This window comes from Meleagris gallopavo, chromosome 21, assembly GCF_000146605.3.
Source record: "Meleagris gallopavo isolate NT-WF06-2002-E0010 breed Aviagen turkey brand Nicholas breeding stock chromosome 21, Turkey_5.1, whole genome shotgun sequence".
NCBI classification, from domain to species: domain Eukaryota; kingdom Metazoa; phylum Chordata; class Aves; order Galliformes; family Phasianidae; genus Meleagris; species Meleagris gallopavo.
Genome location: NC_015031.2, coordinates 5,810,392 through 5,830,768, shown reverse-complemented (window position 1 = coordinate 5,830,768; position 20,377 = coordinate 5,810,392). Strand labels below are relative to the sequence as shown.

Below are 20,377 nucleotides of genomic sequence, written 5' to 3'. Positions count from 1 at the left end.
AGTGAGTTCTTAAACTATTATTTTATAATATGGCTTTAGAATAAAAATTGCGCTGCTTTTCTTTTTTCTTTTCTTTTTCCTCCTCTTGTTCCTGTTTGCTTTTGCTATGATATATGTTTTATGCTGAATGAAACAGAAAAACTTTATTTTTGTTTCTGTTTTCCTTCCTTCCCTTTTTGTTCTACCTCTTGGAAAGCAAACTGAAAAAATCTGAAAAAGTTGCTCAAAAGACTAGAACACATCACAATTGAATAGGCATTTTATCTGAAGTTTATTTGCAAAAATAAATCAGCTTTTCCAGTTCATTTTAAAGGTTCTTCTGGCATGAAAATTGATGGAGACTTTTATTGTATTTTGAGTTTATTTTTGCCTACATTGACTTACTGTCCTACATGGTAACAAATACTGTAAATATCTACATGGATACACTTTGTCTAATTACACACTATCTTGTTCTTCAAGACTGTATACCAGCTTTTTTCTATATCATTCTGATTTTCTCACTTCTTCTTAAAGTGTACCCAACATAATAGCATTGAGCTAAGTGAAATACATAATGTAAAGTAATTATATGGTATTTATTTGTACAACAGTTGCGTGTCTGCACTGAGCTCCATTTTGTTGCCTGCATGCCTGGTGATGCCTGCACCATCAGTGGAACCCATAACTCTCACCTCTCACCATCCTGCCTTGATCAGGTACTATAAGTGTGTGTCCTGCTGCTGTGGTCACCTAGCAGGCATGTAGAAGGTGCACCCCCAGCTCCTGGCTTGTCCTCCCAGCCAGGGCAGCCCTACTGCTGCTCCCCAACATGCTGACATCATCCGCTCCTTAAAACTAGGCTTAATCTTCAGTATTGTCACCATAGTGTGGAAAACTGGCAGAAGATTCACAGCATTTCAGAAATGAAGAATCCATCTTGAAAGGGGAGATTGCGTTTGAAATATATCAGGGCTTGGTAAGGCTTTAAGTGTAAAGCCTACAGCATTTTTCACTTTCTAGGTAACAATAATTGAAAGATGGATTCCCGTAATTTTGACATTTATAATTTTACTGAGAAAAGGTCAACTTCTTCAGGGAATCTTGTTTAAACTGGTAGAAGAGCAGCATAGAAATGTCACGTTGTCTTTCTGACAGTGCCACTAGCACTTTTGTTGATAATAGGTTCAATCTGTAAGCAGAATAAAACCCAAACGACACAAATATCTCAGCCCTTGCTGGGCTGCTGCACCTGCCTGGTTGGTGGGCCCTGCCTCTGCTCCCTGCCCGGCGGCAAAACCAGACTGGTGGGCCACCAAAACCTTTGGTGCGGATGTGAGTAGAATCTGTGGTTCCCATCAGCTTAAAGACAAGCTGAAAAAATTGTGAGGTATCTAGTAAAGCAAGCATGAGCACTAAATTGGAAGAATCAGACCATGAGATTATTCTGCTAGCTACACAGACAAAATATTGTGACAGTCTTTGACAGCTCCTTTTAGGAAACTGTACAGTCTTGTGTATGTTGACCTTACTGGGCAGAATAATTTTATCTGACAAAAGCCAACCTTCAAGCATTCTGAGGAAAAAAATGAAGTGCTGCCAGATACACGAGGCTTCTTGAAATAATCAGTTCATATAAATTTCATCAACCAAATCTTCTCAAAGACAACTCCTTGCAATAGTTTATGTTCAATTCTCAATTTTCAGAATGACTGTGAAGCAAGTATCATATGTTGGAAAATAGTTTCCATTGACTTAGTGCTGCATGTTTCTGTTTAAGGATGCATTGTTTGTGTTTATTTGAAGCATACTTTGAGATCAAATCCTTCCAATAATTCAGGAAAATATAAATAACAAAAGTTGCTGGGCATGTAAGTCATACTGTAGGGGGAAAAATATATCCTGGACCGTAAGTATTGAGGGTTGAACAGGTTTATAAGGAAAATCTAATAGAGTAGAACAAGGTATGGCTAGAAATTGCTCAGACTGGTGCAAAGGCAGACATACGGGTACAGCACACTACATGGGAGAAGCTGTGTTGGTGAATGCACTTTGCGTCTTCTGTCCCATTCAGTTTGTTCCATGAGGTCTGTGCAGGAGAAGTGCTTTTCATATTCACCATTTGCACAACTTGGTTCCCATGTGTGTTGTGCCGCCTGTGATTTAACAGTTTGATAGTAAATGGTTTCAAAAGCTACTTTGACATTTGTAGAAGAGAGTCATTGTGGACTGATAAGTGCAAAAATGTCTGATCCAAAGCCCAAGTGGCAAAGTGAAGCCTGCAAGAACACACATGGGAAGTATGACTGTAAACATTGTGGCAGGGTACTGTTTGTACAGGTACCTTATGACCCTTATGTTGCTAAACTGTGGTTGCCAAATTTCTTTTTTTTTTTTCTTTTTTCTTTTTTTTTTGCTGAAGTGCTTGAATAGCATGGGAATCACCAGAATGGATGGATGAGTACGGGTCTGTTTGTCATATCCAGATGGATCGGAAGGGCTTTGGGCTCCTCCTTCCTGCAGGCTGAAAGGGTGACACTGTTTGTTGCTGTATATCACATGCAGTTCTGTTAATACTTGACTTTCATACCTAGAACGTGATCAGAATGACAGATATCTTAAAAGCTGCTTGCTCAAATCATCAACCAGCACGTCCTGGTAAATTGTTGAGATGCGCTTGATGTCGAATGTGTGATGAAACTGACTCATGGTTCGCGTGGGCACAGTTTTTCTCAGGTGTTTTTTTTTTGTTTGTTTTTAATTTATTTTACCATTTATATAAAACATAGCCGTCCCGCTACTAGTCATTTGCACAGACATTGCCTGAATCAAAGTTAAGATCCTGAAGTTTAGTTTAAGTTGTTCTGAATTTAAGCCTGCTTACACAGAAATAAGCACATATTTCATTTGCTTGTTGGTGGTCTAAATCTGCCACTATCCCTACAGCTGTGCCTCAGAGAAAGATAAGAACTTGCATTTCATTAATAAACATCTGTATTCCTTGGTGGTACTGCTCATTGTCAGAGAGGGATACCAATTCCTGTTCTCTGTCTCAGTTCTCTTTATGAAAATTTCTACCCGTTCGAAAGACAGTGTGTAAAGTGTGTTCAGGAGTGTGTAAAACTGGATAAATGTTTGAACTGGAAGCAGATTCTGAATCCTGCAGCTCAGTCAGCTGGAAACAGAGCTGACTATAGGGGAAAGTAAACCAACAGCTGAAATGTAGCACAGATCACATGACAGTATCTTAATTAGAGCTTTTCAAATAATCTTCTCAATGAGCTACTGATAACAAGAACACTTTAAAAAGAAGTGGCTCTGTGGCAGGGGGTTAATCTCTCTGCTGCTGTGGTGGTGTCACCTTATTAAGTGGATAGCACGTAAATATGCATCTCTTCTAGTGAGAAGCAGTAAAAATGGACACCGTGCAAATATTGTGGCTGATGAAGGAAGGGAGACCTTCTGTTGCTCACTGCTGAACAGTAAGGGATGGATACAGCATCAGCTTCCCCAGCGACCATTGGCACAAGGAAATTATGAAGAAATATACACCTCCACTGAAGGAAAAAAACTAGAGAGGAGGAAGGAGGGTGAAGCCTAACAAAGTTCATGGGCTACTGCAGCCATGCATCCCAACATTCTTTAGTGGACTAGACAAGAAAATCTATTTAACTGAAATTAGGAAACTGTGGGGAAAGAGATGTAATCTGGAAAGCATTACCCATTGTTTTGAAATTATCCCCTTTACTCATGACTAGAAATGTATAGATAGGGATAGAGGTAACTCAGTACTTCTTTTAGCCAAATTTGAATCCACAGTGGTTAATGCCTAATTCGTAGTGACAATGAAACATCTCCTGTACTTTTCCAGCAAAGATTGGCTTGTTATGATTATCAGCTAAAAATAACTGCACAGAATGCTAATTCAATGTTTAGTGTCTTAGGCAGGTGAGAAAATGAAAGACTGGCCTTAAAATGCCTTGACAGACAATGAGCAATCTCCTTTCCTGTCAGTGTGACGCAAGTGCTCATGTGCTACACTTCAGCTCATTATCCAGCTCAGCCTTGTGAAGGGATGTACTGTTGTTCTTTCTGCCAAGTATTTGCAATTTTTTAACATTAAAACCTTATGATCCTGTTTTTAGAGATAGTCAGCCACCAGGGATGAACATCTCATGCCAGCCCGTGTAACATTAAGTGGTACTTCTGTGGATATCAAATACCCTGAACAAAATCTTGAAATCTTTATGTCTGCTGAAATGGTGTAGAAAGGAATCATTTAAGTGCTATTTCTAAATTAGCAAACACTCCAGGAGATCCCAGGAATCAACAAAGGTTTGGAAAAAATAATGAACCAGCTTTAGAAAAAATACATATCTGAAGTGGCTATATTTTGTGGTGTTGGTTTTTCATGTATTGAAAAAATCCAAAGGGAATAATTGCAAGATTTTCTAAAACTCCTGTATGGGCACAGTGCTTGCATACTGAATTCTGGAGCTCAAATTCTGGATCTCCTGATAATGAACAGACACCAATTCAGCTACTTCTGAGGGCAGACGTTCTCAGATACCCTGCTTGCATCGTGCAAGATGATCTGCTTCTTCCTTCCTCATGAATCGCCTTCCTCAAGGAGCAGGGAAGTGTAGTATTCCTAAAATAGCAATGGATCAACAAGGGTTAGTGGCTTTGATTTTTTGATCCTCAAAAGCGAAGAAGCACTAGACAGGGTATCCTTTGTATTCAGCATTTATATGCTCACCAAAAGACCATTTTCAAGGCTGAGCTTTAAGTTGTGTACCTATGTGCAGTGCTGCCATACAGACGTGTCAGAGCTTAATACTAGATAATGTCAGTTCTCTTTCAGCACAAGCAAAATGCTTGATCAGTTAAAGCTGAATGCACAGAATCCTTAACAAACGACATTTTCCACATGAAATTGCGTCCGTATATACGCAGCCAACAAAGTTGAAGAGAACTAACTCCAGTGGGCCTCAGTTGCTCCAGTAAACACAGAACAGTTATAGCCTGTGATTTGGCTTTGGTAGGTTTAGAGCAAGAGTGCTTGCTGGGATGAAGTGGGTGGATGGGGAAACCAGCAAAGTCTTTGACCACCGCAATGTAACCTAGCAACAGGCTAATACTGCAAAATCTTTTTTTCCTATGTCACACCTGCCTAATGAGCCATTCTGTTCTGTATTTTAACAACAGTAAATTGATCAATGGATAAAAAGATTGCTTTTATGATACTAGTGACTGATTTTAAAGGAAATTTCTATCTGGCCTTCAGGTTGAAACAGAGATAAGGCAGGAGAACGATTTGGGTGATTTGTGTTAATGGCTGCCTGGGACAAACTGTTTTTTCCTACTACTGCTATTTTCTGAGAAACCTTAGCTTGCTATCGCCATTCTGGGGGTGTGGTTATGTTGTGTTTGTGTATAGCAGCAAGTAGAAGTAGCCCTGCAAAAATCCATGCTTGACAATCTTTTTGCATGGAACTCCTGGTGGTAGTACTCACCTGCCTTACGCTGCTGTCTCAGAATGCTTCTGTATCTTGAGTCATAAGGCATTAGCCTCTGCTATAAGAGCTAAATAACTGTGGTTTTGGAAGCAAATTCAAAACACTTGAAACACAGCTGCAGTCATGGAGACAAACACTGAGGTTTATCATAAGAATATATTTGCACAGATTTCCAAAACTGGAAAAGTAGGAAATGCTGTTGGAAGTCCAGGGAAATGAAACAGCAGCCATGGTGCTCCAGCCCACACAGTCAGTCCACAGTCATCACCTCTTGCTATTCCTTGGGCTTTCCTTTCCACTGCAGTTCTCCCAGCATGCCAAGTGCCCCTCCTTGGCTTGGAAGGTTCTCCAGGCTGTCAGCAATGCAGAGAAGGTAGCTAAGCACTGAGTTGAGCACTGTGCCAGTAGCAAAATGCTGGTGGAGTCAGAATTTGGGATTTCCACTGGACACAAAACATATCAGAAGAAAATGAACTTTTCCTCCCTACCAGCTATGTGCACATTGCTAGCAGTCCCGTTCCTTTTTGGTGCTGTAAGGAAATAAACAGCAATTGTTGGGTTTTCTTAGCCAACAAAGTCAGCTGCAGCCAATGTTTTCTCTACAGCAGTCAAATTGTTTCTTTGGATAAATTTGAAGACCTCTGGCAATACATTATTATTGTCAGCATAAAGATTTGACTGTCTGAATGAAAATAACAAAGCTGGAAATCCTAAGAGGTGTAGATCTCGTTAAAAAGGAGGTGCTTCATTTTAATACATGGCTAAAGCCTCAGTCAGTAATCAACAAAGTGAATTGGACATTGAACACTGCAAGTTTTTTCTACTTTGTTATGCACAGATGTCTGGTTCCATTTCATACCTGATTATGAGCCAGGTGCTAAATTGACTTTGGCTGCCTTCATAGGCCTAAGGAGTTCTTGTGGCTATCCCTAATGTAATTAAACATTTACGATCAATTAAATGAAAATTGTGTAGCCTCATCATGCTAAGAGGTGCTGCTACTTCCATGAAAATTCTGCTTTTATATCAGTTAGACAAGTTTCAAAGTGAATATTCCACAATGCTCAGACATTTAGGTAGCAAGTACAAACTTAGAATGTTTATAAACAGAGAGTATGTGTGCCATTACTCTATCAGGTAGTGTTATTCTTAGAATAAAGATGCTGTAACTAAAATGCATTGGACCAGGCTGTTCAGGAATTAAAGATGAAAGATGATGATAAATAGCCCAAAGATTTCACTTCAGATACACACATCCAGTGCAGAAATCTTGGCTCTGAACACAGTGTAAAAACTCCATTTTCCTGATTAGCTAGCTGAGCCTTTTACGTGGTTACTTTAGCTTCTGAGCCTCCCAGCAAAACTCAAACTCCTCTGCCTGCTCAGTGTCTTGGCTCTTCTGGCAGGACTGCACCTCACCTGCCATGCTCTGCAGACCAGGCATCTCCCCCCACGCTGCGCTGCTTCCTCTGCCTGGTACCGCGCATTCCTTATGCTGACAGATAGGAATACTGTGTACTCCTTTGCAATTAGCAGTCACAGCAGAACTCAACCCTCATCTAAGTGTGATCTGTGCTTTACTGCTGTTGCTCTTGACTATGGAGAGAAATGCCTTCAGATGAATTGACAGTCAAAACCAAAGCACCTGGGCAGCTGATAGGAGCGTAAGAGGATCTCTGTCTTTCAAACACAATGCATGACAAAACAGTGGCTGTTAAATCAGGAAAAAGTGTTTTCTGCTACTTGATCTTTTAAAGCTGTTTGGAACAGAGCCTTCGTGAGCTTTTCCTGTGTCCTGAAATCTCCTGTTGTCCTTGCTACTGAGTGGGGAAAGTCAGCAGAGCTCGAGGAGATGCTGCCACTTACTTCCCTAGAGGCAGAATGACAAAGAGCATGCAATTAAACTCCTCTGCAGGAGGTTTTACAAGGATTTGTATGGAAAAGAGCCAGAAATAAAAAGGAAATGAAACAATTGCATCTTGAAAAATACTTTCATTGTCATGCGAGAGGCTAAGGGCATACTAGGAGAATAGTAGCCTTGGCTGCAGATCTTCCACTTGGAACGTGGCCTACATGCAACAGTGCCTGTTTGGAGAGCTGCTTGCACCTGTGCTACTGGAGGGTGCTGAAAATCTGCCGTGGCAGAGATTGAGAAGGCAGCAGCCGGCTGGGGCTTGATATGCTGCAGCACGAGGGAAGGCAGTCTGCTGCTGCTTCACTTCATGCGAAAATGGGATAAGGCAGGCAGCAAACACCCATGTTTGTGTGCAGCTGGTTGGGAGCAACAGGTGTCTGGAGGGCAGGGAGTTGTAATGAAGGCAGCTCTAGAGGTGGGACAAAATTTTGAGAACAAAATTAGCCCGGCATATGGATGATATTATTGTAGATGAGATCCTCAGTAGGGGCTTTTCATTTATTTATGTATTTCCTGATATGATCTTGGCCCTTCTTGGAGTCCTTCAGTGTGAATAGCAATGACTGTAAATCCAAGTGCTAAGAGAAGGATTAAGAATAATTATTCACATCAGAATTAATAATTTATGGTGCTTAGTTCAGAAACGGCCTCCTGCCTTGGAGCTGGGCTACTTTTTGAAACACCTGAGTTTCTCTTGAGTGCTTTCTACATCCTTACAGGATGGCTGTGAAGTCCCTGCCACATCAAGTGCAGGCCTTCAAGTAAAATCAAGAGGTGGGAAAAGCTTGAGTCAGTGCTGCTCTTAAATGTCAGTATGAGCTGTGTACACACACTGATTTTAGGTGCGATTGACCACAGGGTGCTTCCCAGAGGAGCCTTGCCTTTACGTACACAAGTTCAATGTATGTATGGGCAGACATGGGCACACCGTATGTATTTGTGAACAGGGGGCACCAACTCCCGTGCGTTCTGTAGCTTCTCACATGCAGCTCGGAGATGAGCTGCTATAGATGTAGCCACAGCAATACTGAAATGAGGTTGGGAAGGTGAGTGTGGAAGTGGAGCTGGGGCCAAGGTATGCTGCCTTTTGCTGTAAATGGGCTGTTCTGCATTGAAACAGCTCTTCTGTGAACAAACAATGTGGAGAAGGAGGAACTAGTCTGACATTTTGGAGTCTGCTCCCTGTACTGTACTGGGAAGCTGGAAGGTCTTCCGAAGTTAGCTGTAGGTATGCAAGAAGACTGCAAGCAGGTTTCAGCTGTGAGAAAGAAGAGCCTGTCACATCTTCCTCTGTTGTAAAGTACTGAAGGTGTTCTCTTTCAGAATGCATTTCAGTACATCTGTAACGTGGCTGAAGATACCAAAGTGAAACTTATCCACGCTGCTACCTTGATGAGCTGTTCCAACGATGTTATAGGCACAGAAAAGAGAACGCTATGCAGAAATACTGCCTGTTACTAGCACAAAAATGCTCTTCGCAGATCAAGGAAATGTAATATGGCAGCTTCCTCACTTTTCATACTGTAGTGTGACAGGTGCTTCATTCTTTTCCCAGTACATCAAGAAGCTTTATGTAATAAAACCTGGCAACCAAATGGTGTCACTGTTTTATAATGTCTCTGCTGGTGGGGTGTTGTTGCTCTTGGGGCTATCCCAGCTTGACTTCTTTTCCAGGTTTTTTGGGAACACAGCCTACACAGGATTAGCTGTTTAAGAATGCTGACTAAGCAGCATGAAGCTGCAGTTAGTGCCTTAGCGGCCCTTAGGGTATGAACTGAAGCGTGCAGAAGGGGAAGGATTCTAAAATCTGTTGAAATGTACTCTAGTAAGAGGCTTCTTTGCTGATGTGCTTGGCTCCAACGTCACTGTTGTAATAATGTTTTCTTTTTCCTTGTGGTGATGTCAGCTAGGGATACTCCTGCTTTCTTCCTCCCACCAAGGACTTTGTTCTGCTGTGGAAATAATGTTCTAGCCATGGGTCATTGAACTTTAAATGGCAGAGAGAGTATGTGAGTGTTATGCATCTGAAGGAGCAATTCAGCCAGTGTTCTGACTGTGGACTGTGACGAGGTAATGACTCCTAGGGGGTGGGGTGAGAAATGGGGACAGCATGAAGTTTCAGAATAGGATCTTTCACTCTTGGCTCTGTCCTGGAAAGGCAGTTTAAGTTAGGAGAAGACTTTCCATTTCTTCATGCCTTTTTTTCTTTTTTTTTTTTCCCCTGTCTACATGAAGGGAAGAATAGGAGCAAGGCATGATGTACCTTGTAAAATAAGAATCCAACAGTGCATTGGTAGGCTGTGGAAGCATGTTTTTCTGTGTGCTGCACACTTTGGGCTGGTGTTTTTTCCAAGACTTAAAGGACAAGGGGCCCTTCCATTGTTGCTTGATTCTCTTTTAGAGCAGAGACAAGCAAGCTGGCTCTACAAACTGGAGGTGTTAACTAGAAATAATCCAGTTGTTGATTTTGAATGTTAATCTTGTATGGTTCACAAAAGGTGCACTACCAGGTCTCTCTTTTCCTCAAGATAAACTGAGATTTCTGTTTGCTTTCCTTGTTTTCTTGATGCTCTTCCTCTGCCAGTCTTCCTAGAATGAGGCGCAGAAGCCACAGTTTGCAAGTTTAACTGATCATTAGGATGTCCCTAAGGATGTGTCAGTTGCTGTAGTTTAACAAAATGTCAGTTGTGGAATAGAGAGCCATTAGGAAGAATATAGTCAGTCATTAATCTTGGTCAGCAATGCTGCCTGAAAAGGTGGAGATTTGGGAGGATGTAATGCCTGATTTGATTATGACTTACTCCATTTCTGAAAGTTGAAGTTGTATTTCCTTTTCAAAGAAGGAAAGAATGCTGAGGACAGGATTCTGTGCATGTGTGGGCATATGTTTACTTTATCTGCTAGAGGCAAGTAATCAGCTACACTTAGGATTTCATACTATAGCTTGTAACTTCAAACAGTTCCCCAGTGGGAATGCTCTGTGATGTTTTTTCTTCTGTCTCATAATAAGTTGAGAAAACAGTCCTGCTTTTGGATTCTCAGGCATGTATCTCACAGTAGCAGTAATGAGAATTCCATCCCAAAAATGACATCCGTCACTCTGGAGATGTGCCCCCGTTCTGTCAATTCACAGCACCTAAAGAAACAGCACACATGAGGATTCCTGTCCAGTATGCATCATTTGTCTATTACATTTTTAGGACAGTTTTAAGACCAAGAGGATTTGGGCTGAATACTTTGGAAAATATGGAGTGTATGGAATACATTTCCTTAAAATTGTGAATAATTGAAATTTTACAGTCTACTGTTCATAAACAATTTTCATTTCCCTTGTTTAGAAGCTAAGCAGAAGTAGCAGTACTTACACTTAATGTTTTGAAAAGACTTGGACTCAGTTTTGAACATCTAAGTTTTCTTACCTGTAAGTAGGTCAATAAGTATATCAAGGACTCCTGGTTTAAATGGTTAAATTATTGCTCTTTCAATTTGAATGAAGGCAAGAGGTCAAAAACTAGATTCTTGCAGGAGACGCCAGCCTATCTGAGGCCTTCCAAGGGTAAGCAGATTCTTTCCTTTGTTTCTGTGTTCACAGCTGCTGCATTTGAGCACCTCCTCACTTGCTTTGAACTTTGCTACCCTGCCGTCACTGCTGCGCTTTCCATCGTGTTACAGTCACCGATGGCAAATGCTTTGTCTCTAGAAGAAAGAAAATGTGTCTGCATGAGGTAAAGAGCGTGAAGGGGCTGCACAGGCCAAGTTGTGAATGAGCTGATGCATAACTTCCTTTCCCTTTCCTGTTCTGTCCTGCTATGTTGCCAGAGCCTGCTTGTCATGAGCGTACTTGGAGTCGCTCCCTGAATAGTCTTTCAGACAGTGGGAATCTGGAAAATTTGGGTCAACCAGTTGCTTTAAGTAGGTATTACTTGACATGGTATTCAGGCTTTAAAGAACATTTCCCTAATGACAAAAATGCATTTTTCTAAGTACGAAATATAACTCATAAGAGGGGTAGTAAAATTCAGACTTACTTTCAGAGAGTCCAGTTTTCACTGGGGCATTTAAATGAAGAATACTTTTTCAGAAGACCTCCGTACCTTCCTACGGTGTTAACTGACTTGAAAATTTGACAGCTTGACTTTGTGCTCTGCTGGGCATTGAGAGGTTCTGAAATACCAATTTTCCTTTTACCCTTTGAAGCCCTGGGTAACAGAATCACAATAAGCCCTACAAATCTTAATAGCTTCCTCCATGATTTAACAGGCCTTGAACCACTGTATGCATCTGTCATTAGTACTGACACCACTTGTTTTCTGATGCTGTCATAGGCTGAGCAAAAGATATAGCATCTGGCTGGCAAGCATCGTGTCACTGTTGAAAAAGAACAAGGATAATCATTTTCAACTTGCACGTTTGTGTAAGCTGGGGACACTGACATTTGTGCTCCTTACTTTGCAGGGTGCTAAGTGAGGGGAGTCCTTTGAAGTGGGGGAAAGGGTAGACAATAAGAGGGCTCTGCCCTTCCAGTGGCTTTCTTTTCAACCGCTAGCTGATGATTTGATGTTGCTGTCAGCATAAGCAGGAAGTATCTGAATTTGTCTAATTAACATTTGCAGTAAACTGGAAAAATTGTAAAACCTGCTATAGTTGTTTCCTTACCTTCTCTCTCTCATTTCTAGTAGTCTGTTCCTTCTCAGGTCTGAGGTAGACAAGGCAGAGTCTCTTAGAGCAGCGAATGCTTCCTCCAACCATTGCATGAATTAGAAGCATGAGGCAGAGCAATAAACCCTGCATGCTGAGAGAACAGTAGAGGGGGATTACACATAACTCTGTTGTTTCACAAACTGAAAATCCTAAATATCTGAGAGAACAATAAGGCTTGTGCCGATTGATTTGATCATTATGTCCTTTTTATTATTGGAAGAAGGCTGTACAGTGTAGGTATTATCGTTACATAATGCCTAGTGTGTGCCATTATGAAATTTAGATGGCCACTGTGGGATAGGAACAGCTTGTTGGGTCTTGAAGCTGAAGTCTAACATGCAGGTTTTTTCTGTGAGCTTTAGAAATCAATATCATGTTCAATGCGTGTGTTTATTGACCTGGTGTAAGGCAGATTGCTGTGGTGGTCAGAGAGAGGACTGTATTGGAAAGGCTGCACTCCAGGTCAATGCTTGACCTTGAGCAAGATGATTCAATCTTTTAATGATTTAATTCAGTTCCTGTGAATGCTAACACATAAGAGGATGTTTTTTTTTTCACTTGTGTGATGTCATTGTCCATGGCATGGACTAGCTTTAACAAGGCAATTTGGACAATAGGATCTCACCTAATTTAAGGTGTCCCTACATTTGCTGCATTCTAACGGCCTTGATAAAGTGATCCTGGCAAAAAATAGCACATTGTGAGTTTTGCCTTCTGAGCAACACAGGGTATAATACCACTACATTAAGTGCTTTCATTTTAGGAATACATTAGCAAAAAAGCTGACTGTAACAGGAATGAGTTTTCTTTCCTCGCGTGTTGCATTTTTAAACTGGATCTCTGAACTTCTTTAGATGTCTAAGCCAGATCATATTTCTGTATCCTGCACTCCCTATCTGCCAAGCACCTAATTGTAGGCTATGCAGTCAACAGGAATACATTTAACTGACTTTATACTAAGCAATGGGTACATTATTATGAAGGAGATGAAGAGGTCTGGTTCTTGACTTCTTAGTCTGCGAGAAATAGCAAATCAAAAGCTGATAGCCGGACAAATTGCTGGAGTGAAAGCTCTTGGTCAGAAATGAATGGTTATGAAGTAAGAATTGCTGTTAATATTCTTTCACTGATACAATTAACATAAATACAGTGCCAACGTCTGACTCAGAAAAGTTGTTTACCAAAAGGAAGCATATTCAGTGGGTACATGGCTATGAAGCACCTGACTAACAGGGAAATACAACAATTAGATGGAAAGCGTTTTTGTATTGCTTAATTCCACCTGCAGCTCTTTTTAATTCTATATTACTTACTTATTTATTTATTTTTGTAGCATCAGCTTTAATGGTATTGTGACTTCAGCTAGGAAAGAAAAATGTGGATATTAGGTTGTCTGTTTCCAACAAACTGGTGTTCCTTTCAAGATGTAAGGTTAGGAGAGATTTTGATTACTGTACAATTCTTCTATTTATTGAGCAACCAAAACTGAGAGGCTTTGTTTTCCCAATGCTAGCTAAAGATTAGATTTCTGTTGAATGTTGCCTTGAAAGTGGTAGGTATACTTAAACAGTGTCAGTCCAAAGAAGACTGTGCAGTATTCTGTCACAGTGCTGAGACGATGCATGCTGGACTGTTATCAGGTAAATCTTGAATCTGCTTCTACTAAACATGGCTGACAGTTAATCTTTATCTTAAATAATACCAAAGAGTTCTACATGCAGAAGTAATACAAATTGTCCTTCTGCGATTTCCCATCCCAATCAGTGCCATTGATTGTAATGCTGGATTCAGTTACTTCTGAAAATTCAATAACATGTCAATTCATAAATGCTATGTAATATTCAGCTTTTTCATCAAAGCATGAGCTTGAGTTTTAGTAGTTGCTAGTGGCTGGGGAAGCTGAAAAATAACAGGAGAATTACTTGTTCCTCCTAACTGCCTTTCTGAAAAACATGCTTGTCAAGAATTCGTGTCAAAGGCAGGAAGAGAATAAAAGAAGCGAACAGAAAAAGGTTTATGATGGTAGGGTCTTTGGCACTGAAAATGGATATCCCAGGGAAAGGTAGGAAATACACTCACCTGTTGTGCAAAGATATTGGCTCAACAGTAGTGATATAAAAGGAGCAGTCTGGAAAATGGGGATAAAAAATTATCTTACAACTTGATTCTTACATCTTTGCTCAAGCTGAATCTTACACTGCTGGATAGCAGACCACCGTACAGCCAGTGATGTGATGGAGGAAGCAAAGAGCACTTTGCTAGGAAACTTAGAAGCTCCTTGGCCATGCCATGATGGATGACACATGAAGGAATGTATTAAACTGGTATTCTGATGTTCCCATTTGTTTTTGTTGTCATGCTCAATGTTTTACTTGGAAGTATGGATGTCTGTGCCTAAGAGAGTCTTGTGTGGCTTTCTGGAGAAAGTGAGAAAAGTTCCTCTTTCCACATTTGATGTCATTCTTACTCATTTCTCTACTGTAGTCTCAGACACCAATGTGAAGAGATGTTAGCGCTCTGTCCTTTTGTTTGATATAGTCTCTTTTTGAAGATTCAAAGAGGAGAAGCCTTTGAGTATTATCTCCGCAAGCAGCGGGTAGACGATAAGGCAGCCCGGAATCAAGGAATACTCCCCAGTTCTTGTGAGGATAATGTGGGGTTAATTTTGAGGGTAGATTTTTGTCACTTTAGGAGATACAAGTTTGGTTCATAAGAATGCTTCGTGCTGGTATCAACAATGGCTCCCAAGAAAATGTGGATAAACTCAAGCAGAGATGGGGCATGAGCAGTTACTGCTAGGATGGCTTTGACTTTTATCATTTTTCCTGACATAAATGAAGAGTGAGAACTAACGCTGTTTAAACAGAAAGTGGTTTCTACCAGTTCCGTGAATTCAATAGTAGAGTTCTTTCTTTAAGTATTTGTTACTTCAGCTTTGCTAAATAGTGTGGCTCCTGCTGGTGGTCTTTTGGTATTTTTTTATTATTATTATTTTTATTTGTATTTGTTTCAGTGGAAAAGTGGGGTATTTAGTTTTCCCCCTCCACTTTATTTATTTATTTATTTATTTCTGGAGGAATTTTCTAAACTTGCCTATCAGGAGATCTGGCTACAGTTTGCAAGTCTTCTGTTTCCCTGTGGAACAGATCATTACTAAATTTCAGGCACAACATCTTCAGAAGGTCGTGCAGAAAGAGGCAGTGTTTTGGTAGTAACTAGCACTCACTTTAAAGTGAATTTCCCATTTTACTTGAATTAATTATCTGTGTGTGTGGGAAAGGTGATACCTGCATAATGGTTAAAATATTGTCCCGTTTTTCAGCTGTTTGTAGTTCCTTGACATATCTTGACAGGATTCAGCATTGTGGCCTGGCTAGAAAAATTGAGCCCAACTTATCGTAAGTCAGGCCTGGCTGAGTTTCTGCTGAGCTGAGAGGATGCGCAATACACAGCTGCAAATTAAGAATCAAACAGCTTACTATCTGTATTTAATATGAATTCAAATACCTTTTGCATTAGTATTGTGACCATGGATAAAATGAAGCAATTATGCATCATCAATGTATCTGAAGTACTTTTACCAAAGGAAAGCACTGAAAGGAACAGAAGTCCTTAGATGCAGTGTATTTAACCGCTGGGCACTAGATGGACATCTAAAAAGATAAGACATCACTTACAAGCAGATACTTCCAGACAGTGTAATATCTACAGGGCCATTCCTATATTTAATACTACTTTGTAGTTTTGTTCTTTTCCATGAATCACTGTATGTGTCTTGAAATAGTAAAGAATTGTGTGCTTGAACTGAAGATACCTTAGGGCTTTCATTAGGTTTGCCAGTGACATCTTTCCAACAGTAGCTGATAATATTGAGTTTAAAAAAAAATCCCCAAATCTGTTTTTAATGGTGCAGCCTGTAGATGCCAGATCAATACAACAGTAATTATTTCTAAATTGATAACAACCATATCATGTATCATCCATATCTAAAGCCGTTTTCTTCTCACAAATTATGGTGAGCAAGGAAGTCCATTGCTCTGTCTGCAGAATAGACTGTCAAGTGGAGAGATGCAAACATCCTTGTCCGGCTTCCCAGCTCCCTGCTGGAAGCTGAGGAACAGTGCTCTGTCCCTGTGGAAATCAGCACCAGAGCCCTTGCTGCTCTGTGACACGAGGAAGCGTAGAGCAATTCAATCTTTGGATGAAGGAAAAGTTCAGTAAAGCCACCCAAACAGTGAATGGTTGCAGTGACTTTGGCACCCTACCAGAAAGCAGCCCGCAAGAACCGTTTCACTCCAGTAGCTCCTCTCTTGCTGGAATTCAAAGCTGGGTGTCTGCATTCCTTTTGCTTTGTGCTGTTTCCTATTTCTGTGAGCAAATGGTGATAAGAACTGTTCTACTCTGTAGTAGGAATGTTACAGGTGTTGAACAGTAAATGGATAACCTGCTCTGAGAAAAATAGTTCTGAGTGAGATTCCTTAAAGGAAAATTTTCTTTTGTATTAAGAGTTTGGCATTTATTTAAGTTGGAGGCTGTTTGCATCTCTCCTTGAGCTACATCAGAAAATGTGATTATCAATGTTGCTATTTAGGAAGTCAAAACATGCAAAAAATGGTTGGTTTTCGGTTGTTGTTTCTGTTTGTTTATTTGGTTGGTTTTTTATTTGTTTCTTCCTTTTTAAGAGCTCAAGTACTTTATTGGGCCTTTTCGCTTGTTTTATTTATTTCACAAGAAAAAGTCTGAGGCTCTTTTAGGTAGTGGAGTGGCAAGCTGCAGGGCTAGCATTTTCCTTATTGATTAAGCCACCAGCCTTGGACTCCATCCCAAATTTTTGTGTAGAGCCTTAGAGGACAAACTGATGTTTCGGCAAGCTCCCTAAATTATAGGAAGTTACTTTCTGATACAGTCTCTTCCACGCACCAAATTTTCACTGAGTACTTAATCTTAAACCTGGAGCGTTTGCAAAGTGCTGAGTTGAGGCATTCCATGTTGCAGAAGGTACAATGAAGATGCTTCCAGGCTAATTGCTTTAAGCACCCAGAATGGAGACTGGGGACAATTTCATCATACTGTTGTATGTTTCCTGTTCCTTTAAACCTCTGAAATGGCATTGTTAGCGGTGAGAACATACAGGTGAGACTATTTGAGAATGCATTATTATTTGACTAACAGCCACAGCTGCAGGCCCTGTTGTTATCCTGTAAGCACACTTAGAAAAAGCAGTTCCTGCTCACGGGAACTCTGTAGCAGTCCGTCCCATTTTTCTGTCACAGCTGCGCAAATGACTTCTGTTCTTTAAAAGCAATGGGAGTGACCATAGCTGACTTTGAGGCCTTAGAATCATAGAATGTCTTGAGTTGGAAGGGACCTTAAAGATCATCCATTTCCAACCCCTGCCATGAGCTGGTTGCCACTTCGATAGGACACAACAAACTTCTTTTAGTGCCAGTGCCGCTGTGTGTACCAGTCCTCATCATTATGTATTTGCTCGTGCTGATGGGTGTGAGGTCTAATTCTTGGTTGTAATAAAGGTGTGTCTGCACAGAAAATCTGGATCCGTTTCCAGATGGGGAAGAAAATTTTTGCATTACCATATGCAAGGAATATGTTCATCTTCACAGTGAGATGGTTCTGGTCAGTGCCAATGACTCTTGGTGAAATATGTACTAAACAAGAAAATACAAAGCAACTCAACATTTCATTTGAAAAGTATTGGCTCTTGTTCACTTACAGGAGCATTTTGAAAAAACTGAAGCTTAATTTTTAGCTCAACTTTTCTTTGTGCCCAAATTAGAACTGGGACTCCCATTAATTCCAAGGACACAGGGATAATCCAGTGTTAAATGCTCTTAAAAATGCCACCATTGCAGAAACCCGTGAGATTTTTGTTGACTTCAAGAGAACAGAAAAAGGACACTGACTGAATCCATTATAGGTTTGTTAACCCGAAGGCTATGCAAAAAGCAATCCGGCAGTGTCAACGATGGAGAAAGCCCTGTAAGTCAGCTCCATTCAAAGAAAATGTTTCCACCTGTCAACTACCCAAGCAATAGATGCAAAAGCATTTTTGTTCTGCATTTTTACTAGAAAAGACACTTCTTGGAGTAGGGTTCACGTAGTCAGTATTTATTATTTGCTCAGGCTCTGCTGCTTCTTTCCTCAAAGCAAACTTCTATTTGTTTATTATCCTGCAATAGATAACTATTCTAAAATATTTGCACATGAATATTCAGAAAATGTTTCCTTTTTGCCAAGATAATGACCAGCTCTTTGCACTCACTAAAACTTGGGGCAATTCCTGTGCTCTGTTAGCTCAACTTTGTTTCTGATGCATCTTTGAGTCTTTGGTAAATGGTCTTTCAGCACTTGATAGGCAACAACAGCAAAACTTCATAATTTGTTTACCCAAACTGTTTTTGTTTCTCTTCTTTCTCCCGTTAGCATTGTGTGAATAGATTGTTTCTACGGGCAGGGAACTTGTTATTAAAGTCAGGTGAGCCAATTACTGATACAGGAGCCAGCTGAGCTATTTGAGTGTGGGGTGATAATGAAGCCTGGCATTTAAAACCCAGTGACTTCATTTATCTAAGCTGCAGTGATTTGCAGTGAAGAAATCCAAGCAACAGTCTGAGGAAATGTCACCTTTTTAAGCACAGCAATTTAAAAAATGCATCATTTCCCTGTTCCCCATTGCTGCTCCTTAGATTTCATTTAGAGACTGAAGGCAAAGGCAGATCTGTGTGGCTTGTTGTGAATAAAATTACAGCCACCTGTTCGAAGTGAAATGCTTCATGCAGCAGAGCGTGTGTTAAACTTTCTCCACTACTTTAAACAAGATTTCCTCAGGAATCTTTCAAAGTCCTTCCCCTACCAAAAATGATACTTGCAGTACAGGAATAAACTCTTTCCTCTCTGTGTTCCGAAGCCGCTGGCTGCTGAAGAGCCGCTTTAACCTGTAGAGCTCCAACAGGAGCTCCTTTCGTACACTTTCCGGTGCGAGGGCCGGGTCCTGCGGGGGGAGCCGCGCTCCGCATTTGTGTTCAGGCAGCGCGGCTCCGGCTGGAGCGGTGCGTCCCGTCCTGAGCTGCGTCCCGGCGTCTCTTCAGCTGCGCCTGAAACTCTGGGTCAGCCCACGAGGGGTCTGCAGATCTGCTGCGCGCCTTGGTGTTACAAACAGCGTGGATATCCTGCTTGTGTTACTAACTGGAGTGTTTCCAGAGCTTACAATTAGCTCTCTGTGCAAGGCTGACCTATCTGAATCTGTTCAGAAGACTGCTGTTTTCGGTGTGTGCAACGGGTTTCTTGCTCTTCTTGGCCAGAAGCAGTGACTGTACGGAACGTCTAATGGGAGAGAAAGTTGAATAGCCAGGAGTGAATGCGAGCACTGTGCTGCTCTATATTTGCATTTACATACAATAATTGGGGAAAATAAAACTGCTTCCCTGAGTACTTAGAGATACAGAGGCTCAACCAATCTTTCACATTTGGAAATGGTCGCTTTCTGTATTTATGCCTGATTTTAATATGCAGCGACTATAGCATTAGGGAGGGTAAGGCTGGGAAAGAAGGTTGAGGAAAAAATGGCATGGTGACAAAAGAATCATTTGGTTTTTCAAAGGAGAGAAATATCTGGATTTCCTCTTGTCTCTCAAGTAGTGGGCACCAATCTCTGCGTGTTCCTTGCAGTCTGAATAGAAAACAAAAATTCCAGTAAGGCCGTCTGCCATCTCTGTTCTTTCTGCTGTGCCTTTCCAAAGCCTGAAATCAGCTATTTGGGAAGATACCGTAAAAATGTTAGATTGCATCAAGAAATGTTTCCATTCAAAACTTTTGGAAATAAAAAGTTACATTAGAAAACTTGTTACTTACTTCTTGTACCGTGGGGAAACAGGAATGTGTGTAACGGAAGCTTTCTAGAAGATAAAATGCAAAAACCCCTGGCACGGAGGACCAAAGGGCTTCTGCTCTGTACTGCATAAAACATATCACATCTGATTGTACCTCCTTGAAAGCATCCTCCTGGGAGAAGCTGCAGCTTCATCTATGTATTTTTAACGCTGCTTCAGTCAGACCTCATAATAATGAGATTGGACTCCTCCGGCAATGTGAACTTCTGAATGGGAATGGAACTGAAAAGCTTTGCTGAGAAAATGGAATGTAATTTACTTACTGTGTGACGGGGGGGGAATGTCTATTTTTGTGGCAAATGGCTACCATACAACTCACGTGCTGGATGTCTTACGGCAGATGGGGAAGTGTCAGA

General features: G+C 40.8%; 1 long non-coding RNA gene across 1 annotated transcript in view; it reads left to right on the top strand.

The window, feature by feature from the left end:
* LOC116217354 overlaps positions 1–14,620 on the top strand; it is a 33,338-nt gene extending 18,718 nt beyond the window's left edge. Inside the window, exons 2-3 of the long non-coding RNA XR_004161795.1 lie at positions 11,006–11,138; positions 14,300–14,620. This is a non-coding gene — a long non-coding RNA (uncharacterized LOC116217354). The remainder of the gene's footprint in view (positions 1–11,005; positions 11,139–14,299) is intronic.
* Positions 14,621–20,377: the final 5,757 nt, after the last annotated feature.